Source organism: Neltuma alba, unplaced genomic scaffold (genome assembly GCF_004799145.2).
Source record: "Neltuma alba isolate B1F8T4 unplaced genomic scaffold, ASM479914v2 tig00007538_pilon, whole genome shotgun sequence".
Classification (NCBI taxonomy): Eukaryota; Viridiplantae; Streptophyta; class Magnoliopsida; order Fabales; family Fabaceae; genus Neltuma; species Neltuma alba.
Window position 1 is genome coordinate 55923 of NW_021634808.1, and position 13923 is coordinate 69845.

The 13923-nt window shown below is 31.5% G+C and overlaps 1 pseudogene; it reads left to right on the top strand.

Annotated features, from left to right (window-relative positions):
* Positions 1 to 8872: 8872 nt before the first annotated feature.
* On the top strand, positions 8873 to 11858 carry LOC114752774 (eukaryotic translation initiation factor 5-like; annotated as a pseudogene).
* The last annotated feature ends 2065 nt before the right edge of the window (positions 11859 to 13923 follow it).

Genomic DNA, 13923 nt, shown 5'->3' on the forward strand with positions numbered 1-13923 from the left:
CTCTTTAAAAAGTTTTCTATCAAATGAGGAGAGAGGAGCAACTTTCCTTCCTCCCTTACAGTGTGTTTTGTACGAGAGATTTTACAGGGAAATGGAGGAATTTTAGTCCCTTCTCCTCTGTTTGGCTTCCTAAAATATTTTTTTTCACCCATCTCTTCCAAAATTGGAGGATTTGAAGAGAAAGTGTGATAATGATAGGGTAAAATGATGGTTGTAGAAATAACAAATTCAAACTTTAATTTCATGACACATAAAAGAACTGTTATATTTATTAGGGAAAACATGGACACTAATCATCTTTTAGACGATCTTATTGATATGAATGTTAGAAGTGACTTGACCCTCGTTTTGGTTGTATTACATGTAATGGATTTTACATGTAAAAGAATGAAGAATGAAGATAGGAAAACTCTAAATTCTTATTAATGATAAACAAAAGAGATAACAAAACTATCAAGGAGGGCCAACAAACCCACTTGGGGATTGTTGTCACCTCTCAGTAAGTAAGAATTTTACTATCCCACACAACTAAATCACTTACTAAGACTACTCTTATTTATAAAGCCTCCGAACGATTAACCCAACTATAATTTTGACTAACAAGATAAAAACTTAAAACACAATTCAAAGATTCCCCACACCCGTCTCAAGTTGATACTATTTAAACTAATTAAAATGTGGACTTCTATACAAAACATAAACGTGAAACGAAGTGCATTGAATCAAATGACAACAAAGGATAAGTTTTTTTTTTTTAAGTTATTATTAACACTGTCTCATCTTCTTCATCAACTTGGCTTCAAGATCCTTGCCGTCCTTCTCCTCCACCTTGCTGGTTGTTGTTCCTTGGCTGCTTCTTCTTGTTTCCCTTTAAAAAGGCATTTTTTGTCTTTTTGATTGTTTGTCATTAACTAAATATCATATTATTTCTAGCTGTCATTCCACAACTTCTATCATAACCAATTGAATGATTTTTTTTTTGGGGGGTGGGGGAAGCTTAATTATTGTAGAAGGCCTTTTTGGAGCTCTCTGCCTCTCTTTTCCTTCTACACCCTAGTCTTCACCTTCTGCACTTATTGCTGCTCCACCCCCGATCGTGTTTTGTCTCTCTTCGTCAACCTTTAGCCGTCATTATAAATTTGACATTCGGCTTGGTCTAACAAAGTCATTATAATTTTGTGTAATAAAGAAGTCTTTATAAATCTGAAGTGTGCTTCTAATTCTTAATATAAGAGCTGTTTATTTAATTTAAGAATATTAATAAAGCTAGATAAATTATTTAATTCTAATAAATTATAAATGTGACATGATCCCACAAAATATTGCTATATAACATTAAATTATATATCAAATTATAAATTACGTAAGTTATTAGTTTGAAAAAAATTAATAAATATAAAAAAATGGATTAAAGTCTTACATTTATGATCAAAACCAACTTCTTAATACCTGCTATATTTTAGAACCAAAAAGTAGTTGTTTACCTTCTATTGAAGTCTTTTGATTGAATTGAATTAGATATTCATTTAATTTGTCAATTTAAAACTAAAATATACCCCCAGTCCTAAATATAAAACCTTTTTTTGTAGTATAAATTATACTATAAAATAGTCTTATATTTAGAACCGGAGGAGTAATCAGCCTTTTCTTACAACCATATGTCTTCTCTTTACAAAATTCACATCCACGTTTGAGTCTTTTAACTCTATATAGAATATTTCATTATGAATCTAAAATTCATTTCATTCGTGAAAATTTATATCACAATCATCTAGATTACTAACAAGCCCCCATGAAATAGATTTATTTCATCACAGTCTTAATGTTTCATCCTCATCACTGTCCCTTGTGTATTATGGATCATCGCAAATGGAAGCCTTGCCTCAATAATCAATTTTGCATTAAAGCCTGTGCCTTTTGGCTAAGTAGTTTCAATCTTCAAAATCTTTTGCTTCGTTGAGAACCAATTTTTGTTTCAAAAGCTAGTAATTAATTCAGCATAAAAGTGCTCTTACTCTGGGATTAATCCTATATAGCTTTTGAAACAAAAATATGGACCGGCAATGTCAATTGATGGAGTGCTGGTTTACTCCAACATGAACTAATTCAACAGACTTTCAGCAATCTGTGGTAATGTCAAATGGGTTCTGGTACAATTTTTGAGCTTTAACCAAGAATAACACTAGTGATATTTTAAGTTTTTTTTTAACTCACAGGTAGCCTCTTATTGGAAGCAATTCAGTTTAAGCAAGACTATGTACTAAATGTGAGTATCTCTTGCAGCAAACATTCAAACATTGGTTCACCATATTATAAAGGACTAGTAGCCTCTTCTACTAACCTAACTTTTGTTGGTTAATTATATTGTTAGTTCAACGTATAAAATACTCATTCAAGTTCAAATAGGGTGAATTACAATGTTCTTGAACTTCATAATTGCACGAGACTTTCTTGTAGTTCATAGCATCAACTTTTGTTGTCATTTATTCCATAGCAAGTGTTAAGCACTGCTGATCTGAAAGATAAATGGAAACATATGAAAGTATATATGAATGCCAAGGAAGAAACTTGCTCTCTGTAGTTTTGATAGAATACTTGTTTTCTAGAGCAATTAAACAAGGGAGTGTTTCTTTGTTAACTTTTGAGTGATTCTTGTAAATAAATTCAAACATATATGACATTTCATGGTCATGGCGTTAGATGGACATTTTATTGTATAAGTGCTATGATTCATTTTAAAGTATTATTATTGACATTTTTGTGATATTAATTTCTCAAGCCACTATATTTCACTTCAATCCTTTCACTTTGCACTAAAGTTTTATCATTTATTAATAATGTTCGATAACATGTAATTTATTTATTTTCTTTTAATAATTTTTAATTAAAAAAGGTAAATATAGCCCACTTTACATGCGAAGAGGGGACAATAATAACGTCTTTTTATTAAATTATTTGATTCTAAAATATAATAACCTAATAGTATATGTTTATCAAGTAAATTGATTTTAAATTATTTGATGATGTTAATACTGATTTAATTTTTTTATGGTGATTTTTAATTTGATTTTAATCATGAATATATTTTAATATAAAGACAAAGATATTTTAGGTATTTAAATATTTACTTATTTTCTTCTCAGTTTTTCCTCATCCACGTTCGTACTCGAAACCCTTAAAATTAAAACTAAAGACTCATGAATAATGCTCCGTCTGAATAGTCGATGTTTAAAATTTGAGGTCCAATTCTTGCCCCGCCCCAGGTGACGCATTGTCCAAAATGGGCCAACACTAACAATTGGGCATGTTTGTGAGGGTGCACTTGCCTGGTAAATTGGCTTGTCTTTTATTTTTTTGGGCTTGGCTTGTCTTTGATGAGAACTACGGAGTACTTTTTTACAAATTAAAGAAACAAGTATTAATGGTATGAGATTATAAAGTGAGATGGAGCTCACGACTTTCTTTTTTTTTTTTTTTTTGAGCTGGACTCACGACTTTCTACTTAAAAAGGGCATCAATGTCACTAAGTTATAAGGGCTTTGACTCATGAGAACTATTTTTGATCTTATATGAAGTGCATATATACTTGAATTTAAAAAAAACAATTTAGAAAAATTTTAATTGACAATATTTAAAAGATAAATTACAATGTTAAATTATCTTACCTTTGCAAAAAATTTTTTACTAACGTTATTTAAATTAATTCAACTTATTAATCTTAAATAAAAATTTTAATTATCATAATGTTGAGGTATAGAACAAAAAAAAGGATCGAACCAGCCGATTAAATCAGAAAACCAATAAAACAGCCAGTAGTCTGATTTGGTTTAGATATTAAATCAGTCAAGAGTTGAATTGGTCAAACCGGTGTGAACCGGTAAAAACCAGTTTGAATGATTATATTGCTATTAATCCTATTTGTTTTCATTTAGTTCTTAATATCTCAGTCACTATATATTTAAATGAATTTTAGTGATGATTTTTGTAACATCACAAATTTTTTGACTTAGGAAAAAGCATAAAGGAGAAAATTTATTTGAAATTATTGAAAGCCTAAATAAATTGGAAAAAATTATGAAGTATTAGTTTTAAGGATTAGAAATTTTGTGGAAAAGTGTATTTTCCCAAGAATGGCTCAAATAATTTTAAAGATGATTTTTGGGGTAGTATGGCCTATTTTCTTAGAAAATTTAAGAAAAATAGTTAGAGGTTTATATTTAAGCTGAAAACTTTATGATATTTATTTATGAGGTAAATAATTTATTTGAGGTATAAATTCCTTAAAATGAGTTAAGGATTAGTTTCTAGAATTAAAAGCTATTTTCTTGAAAAATTTAAAAAAATAGCTAGGAGTTAATTTTTGACCCGAAAATTTTAAAGAAATTATTTTATGAGTCAAAGAAGTTAATGGATAATATAAATCCATATAAAACATTATGAATTAATTTCTGGGTTTATCTTATAATTTTAGAATTACAGAGAAAAAGGATGAAATTGAAAGGAAGCATTGAGAATAAGGCAAAATGTACATTTTCTTTTAACTCCCACGTCACACGGGTGCCACCTCACTGTTTAACATCAGATTACACTGCCTCCCTCCTCATATTCACTCTGCCACTCGAAAGAAATGGGAGAGAAAGTTGAGAGAGATACAGCAGAGGGAGACCGGGACAGACAGTGCCGGAGGTGGTGATCGGAGGAGTGATTGTCACATGCGAGCTAAGATTCTGAACAAGGTGAGTCCCCTGATCATCATCCTGCTCTTCTTCCTTCGGTTTGTTGGGTGTTTGAAGAGCTAATGATGAAAGAAATTTGGGTTTTAGTGAGAGGAATTTCCGGTTTAAGTTGAAACTTGGTGATGATGAGAAAACGTTGGTTGATGATGGTGTAAGATTTTTAGCTTGCATGTAAGTTTTGGTGGATGAATGTTATTCTTTTGCCTCTGTTTCTGGGTTGGCCGAACAGGGGTATATGTTTCTGCAAGTGTTGCTTTCGGTTTCCATGTACATTGAGTTGTAGGAGGATGTTTTTGAACTTGCATGTCCCTTTCTTGTCCTCTGCATTCCTATCCGGTTTGTGTGTGTATGTCCGAATCTGGGTTGTGATTTTTCAAGGTCAAATGTTAGACTGGTCCTCCGTGCTGTCAAGTTATGAAGCTAGTGAGGGGGAGTAGGTGTATGCAGGGATGTACATATAAGTATATATATATAACCGAATGGTTGCTCTGTTTCTGTTGGCCGAAACACGGGTTAAACGAGTCTCTGGTTGGTGTTGAATCTTAGTGGTAGAAGAGAGGAATAATACGGTGTTGATACATATGTATTTTCTTGTTGCATGTGAAGTTGCTGCTCTGTTTTGGATTGTCTGAAACAGGACCTATATTTTCCTTGATGAAAGGAGTCGGTTAAGGTTTACAATACACACATATATAATGATTATGGGTGTGCGGATCGAAAGTTTGTGGAAATTAAATTTATTGTGTGTTAAAGAAGTTGCTGAAGTTAAAGGGAGGAGAAGGATGTTTCTTATATATATAGATATATGCAAGTGCCGTCGGGTGTTTGCCATTTGAATCTGAAAAGTTAATTTAATTAGACGTTAAGAGTTTATTACAGGTGGTTCTATATATGTGTGAGATATTGGTTTAGGATAATGTGAATTTAATTGGAAGTATGTTAATCTGAAAATTTTTCAGATTTGTTAAGTTGTGAGAGATGCTTATGGGAAAAAGTAGAGGAGAAATCAAAATAGGATGATAGGCTTGCATTGTTTGTTGTAATAATGGTTTTAGGTGTTTAAGTTGTAAAGAGATTAAGAATGAATTTGGAATGAGAATGAAAGGGATTAAGAATATGATTTATAATTAGTTATGATTTTAAGTTATTTAAATAGGAACTCCGTATTGTTGATTTGAGGTTGTTAATGGGAAAAAGAAATTGTTAATTGAAGGGTGTATAGAGGAGGTTGATCACGAGGTTTGATTGATAGAATTTAAGTGATTTTAATAGAGCATTAAGCAAGAAGAATTTGAGGTGAATATGTGTGTGTCGGCTAAGGTTTGTTGAAATTGACATGAATTTTATTGTTTGAAGTTTGCTTGAGGTTTCAAATGGTGGATGGGAATTTTAAATTGGTAAATGATTATAGTGTTCAGAAATTATTTCAAAGGTATGCATTAGGAAAATTCTTAATTGCACAATCAATGATTAAGATATGGGATAGAATTTGTAACTGAGAGAATTTATGAGAAAGGTTGTTTGAGGAATGTTAAATTTAAGTTTACGAAGATTAATAGATGTTAGAAGTTGTATTTGATTAGCTTGGAATTTATTTTGTTAGACGTTCTTAAATATTGAATGATAGAGGTGAATAACCGAATTGGGATTGAATATGTTTGGATGGTGATTGAGGTACGAAGACATCTTGTTTGTCCTTAAATGTAATAGACAAAAAGATAATATTTTGACCATTACTAAGTAAAATAATTGTATGGGTTGAGATAAGAAAGAAACCATCCAAAGTAAATAGTTTGAATAAGAAAAATTATCTATGATGACTAACTATCATGTAAGGGTAGAATTTAAAGTAATTTCTAATTTAAAGAAGGTTAGTTAATTTATAGATTATAGTTAGATCAAGTGATAACCTAGCCTTACCTATGTAATAGGTTTTGGTATCTGTAAAAGCCTACCAAAACAACAGGAAGGAAGGAGGATTGTAAGGTTTGATTTGGAAGTGGAAGATCTAGGTAGTAATTCTTTCCTATCTTATACTTATATATGATTGCTGCATGTCTGATTGTGTCATATTGGTATTTTTAAACATAAGAACATATAATCCTTAATTCCTTGTATGGATTATTTAGCCATGATTACGCGCAGCTAATAGAGATGGGGCAGTATCTGCTAATTATTTGCGTATTATTTATTTAGCTTGTCTATTTGTCATTGCGTATAAATGCTTAACTGCATTAGCTTACAAGGTTATGTTTCACTTTGGCTTGTTTTGCATGCTTTATGTAATCTGTATTTGTGTTAGTTGGAAATTACTACTATGGGGATTCGTTTGAATCTCACCCTCCCTTCCTATAATATACATCCAGGGGTAGCAGCTCCAAACGGAAAGAAGTGGATTTGTGAGTAGGTGGGCTAGTTGACGAGCAAGAATGCCTGCTGTATTTTATACATGATTAATAGAGTATATTGATAACATTTCTATTTATACCTATATATCTATGTTATAGGGCAAGTAACTATTATTGCTTATTGTAAATACTATTTTGTATTCTCCATAAAAAGGTAAGTATTTCCGGGTACAAGTACCATTGATCAAGATGTTGTAATACATTAGTATTATATTATAAGATTTCTCTGTATGAAATCATCCTAGATGAGAGTCATCATGTTTAAAGATAGGGTTTGGCGGATAACTCGTCAGTTATTCTGAAAGTTTGAAATATCTGAATAACAGATTTTATTGCTTATTATAGATTTTAACTCTTGCATTGGAATTTTGTTTTCAAATGATTCGTGTTTTGAAACAAAAATGTAAAATTTTATCCAATTTTTCTCAAGACAAAAAGCTAGCATTAGTGATTCACAAGCATTAAAATGACCCTGTTAGTGTACAGGAGGTTAGGTGTTGCAATTTTAGTATCACTGATTATTAATTTTAGTTATTGATGAATTGTAAACATTAAAATTCTCGATGTTGTATTTTATTATTGTTACAATCATACTATTGTTATATTTTCTTGTATTTTGTTATTAGTAATATTGTTGTATTTTGTTATTTTTAATTAAATTATTTTATTTTAATATGACTGGTTTGATCCCGAGTTGACTCCATTCTACCAATTGACCTTTTAACTACTATCTCAATCGGTTTAGTGTCTGGTTTTATTTTTTGTTCATTGTGTTGAAGGAAGTTTATTTCTAAGAGCAATGTGAATTATGAATGCAGCGTAACAAATTTAAGTCCTCCCAAAAGATATTTTCAAAAAAAGATTTAAATTTTTATCCGATCTAATCTTATACAATAATGTTATATATATATATTTTGTATAACTCAAAGTATCCTCAATTCACTTTACACTTGAAACTAATCTCGGTCGGACTAGGGGTGTTAAAATTAAAGTACTCTCAACAAGTGTGTTTCGCAAGATTCAAATTTCTTTATTATTTTTTGCTTCTTTATCATGCCCGATTAATCTTTTGTAGTTGTGTATTTCTGTTTCCTTAGCCTTTTTTTTTTTAATTTTTTATCTTCTCTTTTAATTTGTGCTTATTTTTTTAACATGTTGTGCACTCTTGTCTTTGTATTTATTTATTTTAGTTCTTAACATATATATATATATATATATTTATAGATAAGATCTAGGATAACCTTTTTTATATGTGCTCAGCTTACTCATGGCATTTTCATTGTAATTTGGTTAAAATATATATTTAGTCTATTACTTTTATATTTATATAAGGTTTTGGTTTGGTCTTTTGATTTTAAAAAATTTATTTTTTGTAATTTAATCTTACAATTATTAGTCTTAAATAATATTTTTTTTAATAAGCATGGTTCTTTTAAAAAATTAAACTTAATATTTTAGTGTTTAAGAATGATTTATCAGCATTCAATATTTCAATATCATAATTTTTTGTTAACAATTTGTTAAAGTACTAAAAATATATTTTTTAAAATTAAAGGACTAAATTAATAATTTTAAAAATCAACAAAATTATCTTTTATTATTATTTGGACTCTACATTAACAAAGACATATTTTATCTAAGCGGGGGGAAAAAATCAAGGAAGGGTCTCGTTTCGCCTCCTGAGGCGGCTATATATTGGGATGAGCATCCCGGCCTTCTTCCCTATCTTCATATACCGGCATTCGTCTCAACCCTAACCCTAGCATTTTCCTCCTCCTCCAAGCCTCTCCTTATTCCTTCACTTGCTTTCTTCGGCATTGATTCTTGTCTTGACTGGCTGCAGGTACGAGTTTCTTATCGGTCATTTATTCTTTCTTTTTTTTGTAGTTTAATATTTGGTAATCTGATTTTTCGTTCTTGGCTTTTTGTATAATTGCTGGTGACTTCTAGTTGAGCAAGCTTAGATCATGATCGATTTCAGTTCTCGATTGTATCTTTAACTCGTTTGGTAGAATATATGTAACCGATGTTGTTTTGATTCAATGGATACAACAATATGTCGCTAACAATCTGTGTGTTTCGTTATATACCTGTACCTGTTACAGATTCACGAAAGTAGGGAAATCGATTCTGTTTCGGATTCTCGGATGCTCCCATCAATATATTTGATGGAAATTAGAAACATCTAATTAGCTTCTGGGATTTGCCCTGCTAATTTACTGCACACAGCACATTGTTCATGTTGATATGTGAAGTTTTTATTTTTATTTTTTTTGGTGTTTTCTTTGAATAATTTCGGTTCGCATGTGATGCTAAATTATTTTCATTTGAAACTTTATTTTTATTTCAATCGATCGGTGCCATAAATCGAAATCAAACCTAATGTTTTCTGGATGAAATAATTATATGCATTGATGCCGAGTGGAGTTCTGGAGTTCGGGTTTTCTGTTTTAGATATATGGACGATTTGGCAAACTATTTCTGTAACTCTTACTCAAGTATAGACTTTTCCGTTGTTTGTTATTTCATGTCATAGTCGGAGAGACAGTTGATCTTGAGTTCATATGTACTTTAATTGTTTAGAATATATGCAGTGCGGTTTCTGCTTAAAATTATAGGAAGATTCATTATCTTGCCTTTGCCTGGATATGGTGGTGGAAGGATTGTCTTTAGCTCATATTTTTTTGTAATTTGCCTGTTATCATACTTTCAGTATTAACTTTCTATGAATCATTGGTATTTTTCACTCTTCAACTTGTGTTATCTGAATAATAAACCTTCCTGTTCTTGATCCAGGATTCCTGCAAGTTTCGCAGATTCTTAGGTGAAGGTGTTGCGTTGGAGGCTTTTTTATGTCCGAACGAGCCATCATCTACTTGGAATCAGTTGGATTGCTTGGACAGTATTTTCCTTCATCTAGAAAAAAGTACAGACCCTTGCCAAGAAAAATCAGCTGCATGCATCTCGAGCCATATCAGGAATACACTGAGTTCTGTGGTTGCTTCTGGTGGCAACCTCCTATAGTTAGAGGAGGGTCTTCTTCACAAGTCCTCGCAGCCTTAAAAGCCAACTCTGCTACTGCTTTTACTCCAAAGTCAAAACTTTTTTGCCTGTGATACCTAGTTTGTCTTTTGGAATTTCACTATTTGTCATCATGGCATTGCAAAACATTGGAGCTGGAAACAGTGATGATGCCTTCTACAGGTATAAGATGCCCAAAATGATCACCAAAATCGAGGGCAGAGGCAATGGCATCAAAACCAACATAGTTAATATGGTTGATATTGCAAAGGCTTTGGCAAGGCCAGCTTCTTACACAACCAAGTATTTTGGTTGTGAGCTTGGAGCTCAATCCAAATTTGATGAGAAAGCTGGGACTTCTCATGTTAATGGGGCACATGATACTGCAAAACTTGCTGGTCTTCTGGAGAACTTCATTAAGAAATATGTTCAGTGTTATGGTTGTGGGAATCCTGAAACGGAGATCATGATCACCAAGAGTCAAATGATCCAGCTGAAATGTGCTGCCTGCGGCTTTGTGTCAGATGTGGACATGAGAGACAAGCTGACCACCTTTATAATCAAGAATCCTCCTGAATCCAAGAAAGGGTCCAAAGACAAGAAGGCGATGAGGAGAGCTGAGAAGGAGAGACTGAAAGAAGGTGAAGCGGCTGATGAGGAACTGAAAAAATTGAAAAAGGAGGGTAAGAAGAAGGGTTCTTCCTCTTCCAAGGATGGAACTACAAAATCAAAAAAAAATCCACTGGCTCTGATGAGGACCGTGCATCGCCTACTCATGGTCAGGTTCATGAGGAGCCTCGTGTTGAAGAGGAAGAGGATGATGATGATGATGATATCCAGTGGCAAACAGATACATCACTGGAGGCTGCTCGCCAACGCATCCAGGAACAATTAAGTGCTGTGACAGCTGATATGGTTATGCTCTCTACGGAAGAGCCAGAGAAGAGGGCAAAAGCAGCTAACAAGGTTAATGGTGGTTCTGAGAATGGGAACTCAATGCCCTACAAGTCTCTTGTTGAGGAAGTCAAATCAAATTTGCAGAAAGGTGTATCTGCGAAGGAACTTCAGCACCATTTAGCATCCCTTTCTGCATCTTCTCAGGAAAAAATGAGTGCTTTGTTTGAGGCCCTTCTTTCCGGCATTGAGAAAGGATTCGCCAAGGAAGTTGTCAAAAAGAGGAGCTACCTTGCTGCTGCTGTTGCTGGGGAGGAAGGGTCGCAGATGCTCTTGCTCTGTGCAATTGAGGACTTCTGCTGCAAGGGCAGTTCCAATGCTTTGAAGGAGGTTGCCTTAGTGCTGAAGGCACTCTATGATGCTGATGTGCTGGAGGAAGAGCACATAGTGCAGTGGTATCAGAAAGGGCTCAAGGGAGATTCCAAGGACTCTAAGATATGGAAGAATGCTCAACCATTCATCGAGTGGCTTCAGAATGCAGAATCAGAGTCAGAGGAAGAGTAATGCGCTGTGCTGAAGTTTCTCGTTTGTTCTATTTCGTTGCTTGTGTCTCGTTTGTTCTATTTCGTTGCTTGTGTCTTCAGTTTCAAATAAAGGGTCTGGTTGGCCCTTTGCGTAGGTGTTGTTGCGCTTTGCTTTATGGACTCTCGATTTGCTGCGTTTTATACTCGACTCTGGCGGACCCATTTGTTGTATTGCTCATTTCAATTCCCTATCGTTGCGTGTTCATGTTCTGATATTTCCTGATTTTAGAGTGTTTGAATCCACAAGTGCTTGACCTGGTCGCTTGTTAAATACTCCTCCGGTCCTAATTATAAGACCCAATTGACTTATTTGAGGAGATTAAGGAAGTAAGTTAAGTTGGTTATTTATAATAAATAAGTGTTGTCATTCTTAAAATATCCTTGCTAATTAAGTATATTGGCTAAAACTATCATTATTAGAAGGATTATCTTGGAAAAAAATGCATAAATATAAGAAACAAAATGGATTGGGTCTTATAATTAGGATCAAATAAAAAGTCAAATTGGGTCTTATAATAAGGACCGGAGGAGTATTATACAATAATTTGCTGCATTTTTATCAAAATACTGTAAATGGTAAAAATAATTACCTAAATGTTATATTATGAAAACTATTTACTAATATCCTGCATTTTGTAGAAATTGTTCAAGCTGTGATGAATTTTAACGCTGTTATCTGTATTTTTAAGAATAAAAAGGGAAAACTCGGTATCTGACAATTTTTTTTAATCTTCAGCAAAAGTTACAGCTAAATGCCCAATTTCAGCGGATACTATCATGCCTCCCTCGGCCTTTTGAATTTTAGACAAAATTTACAGTTAATTACCCCATCTCTCCCAATTTTCCCTTTAATCTCTGTGTCTTTTTTTTTTTGGTAAAAAAATCTGTGTCTTTCTAAATGAAAACATGTGGCTAGGTTTTGTAGAAAAATTACTTTTTATCTAGATACTTAAATTTAGGAAAAAAAATATTTTAAAAAATATAAGGTTAAAGTATATATTTAGTTTTTTAATTTTATGTAAGGTTTCAGTTTAATGTATTAACTTTAAAAAGTATATTTTTAGTCTTTTAACCCTAAAATTGTTAGTCTTAACTAATAATTTTTTGTAACAATCATAATTGTTATGAAAATTAAACTTAATATTATAGTATTTAGTAATATTATAGCATTTAGTAATATTTTATCAATATTCAAGAAATTAAAAAAACTAAAAGTATATTTTAGTCTAAATATAAAATATTTATAGATCTTTTCTAATAAATTTAAAATCATCATAGTAGTAAAAATAATAATAATAATTTAAAAAATATATATCTTTTTTAGGGAAAGGAGGATGCAAGGATGAAATTTGAACAGTTGGGTTAAAAATAGTAGAAATAAATTTTATCTTCATGTAGTTAAAATAATGATTATTAAGAAATTAAAATTAAGAAATATCACTTAAGAAGTTCATAGTAGAAATATCACTTAAGAAGTTCATAGTTTTTCATATTTTTTTATCAAATTATTTTAAGTGATTTTGTGCATTTAAAGTTTTTAATATTTTTATTTATAAGCTATTTCATAAATGTAGGAAGCTATTAAGTTTTTATTTCAAATAATATCCTTGATTTAAATATTGTGAGTAATTATGATAAAGATAGAAATCAAAAAATGTATATTTTATAATTAAATAGATTTAGATTCTTAATATATTAGAAAATATCTATAAATATTTTATTTATTTAAGTATTTTTCTATAAATTTAAGTATCAAGATAAAAAGTAATTTTTCCGCAAAATGCAGTTAGAGAGAGCTATGAAGTAAAGGGAAAATGGGAAGGAATGGGGTAATTAACTGTAATTTTTTCTAAAGTTCACAAGGCAGAGGGAGATGTGGCAGTAATTTTTACTGAAAATTCACCAGAGGCTGAATGAGTTTCCTCTTTTTATTTTAAAAATTTAGATGTCTGGGTGGAACTTCATCACGGCTTGGACGATTTCTCAAAAATATAGGATATTGATAAATAGTTTTTATAGTATAGTATTTGGGTAATTATTTTTACTGTTTACAGTCTTTTGATAAAAATGCCTATCTGGGGAATGTAAACTCAGATTGTAAACATAAATCATAGGCTCATAAGAGTTTACCTATTAATAAATTGGTATTAAAAGTATATAATTAAATAATTAAAATATAAAAATAACAATAGTTTCATTTAAACATATTTTAAATCCAAATAATTAAAATTAAATTAATCAACATTCATAATTTACCATGTTCAATAAATAATTTTTTAT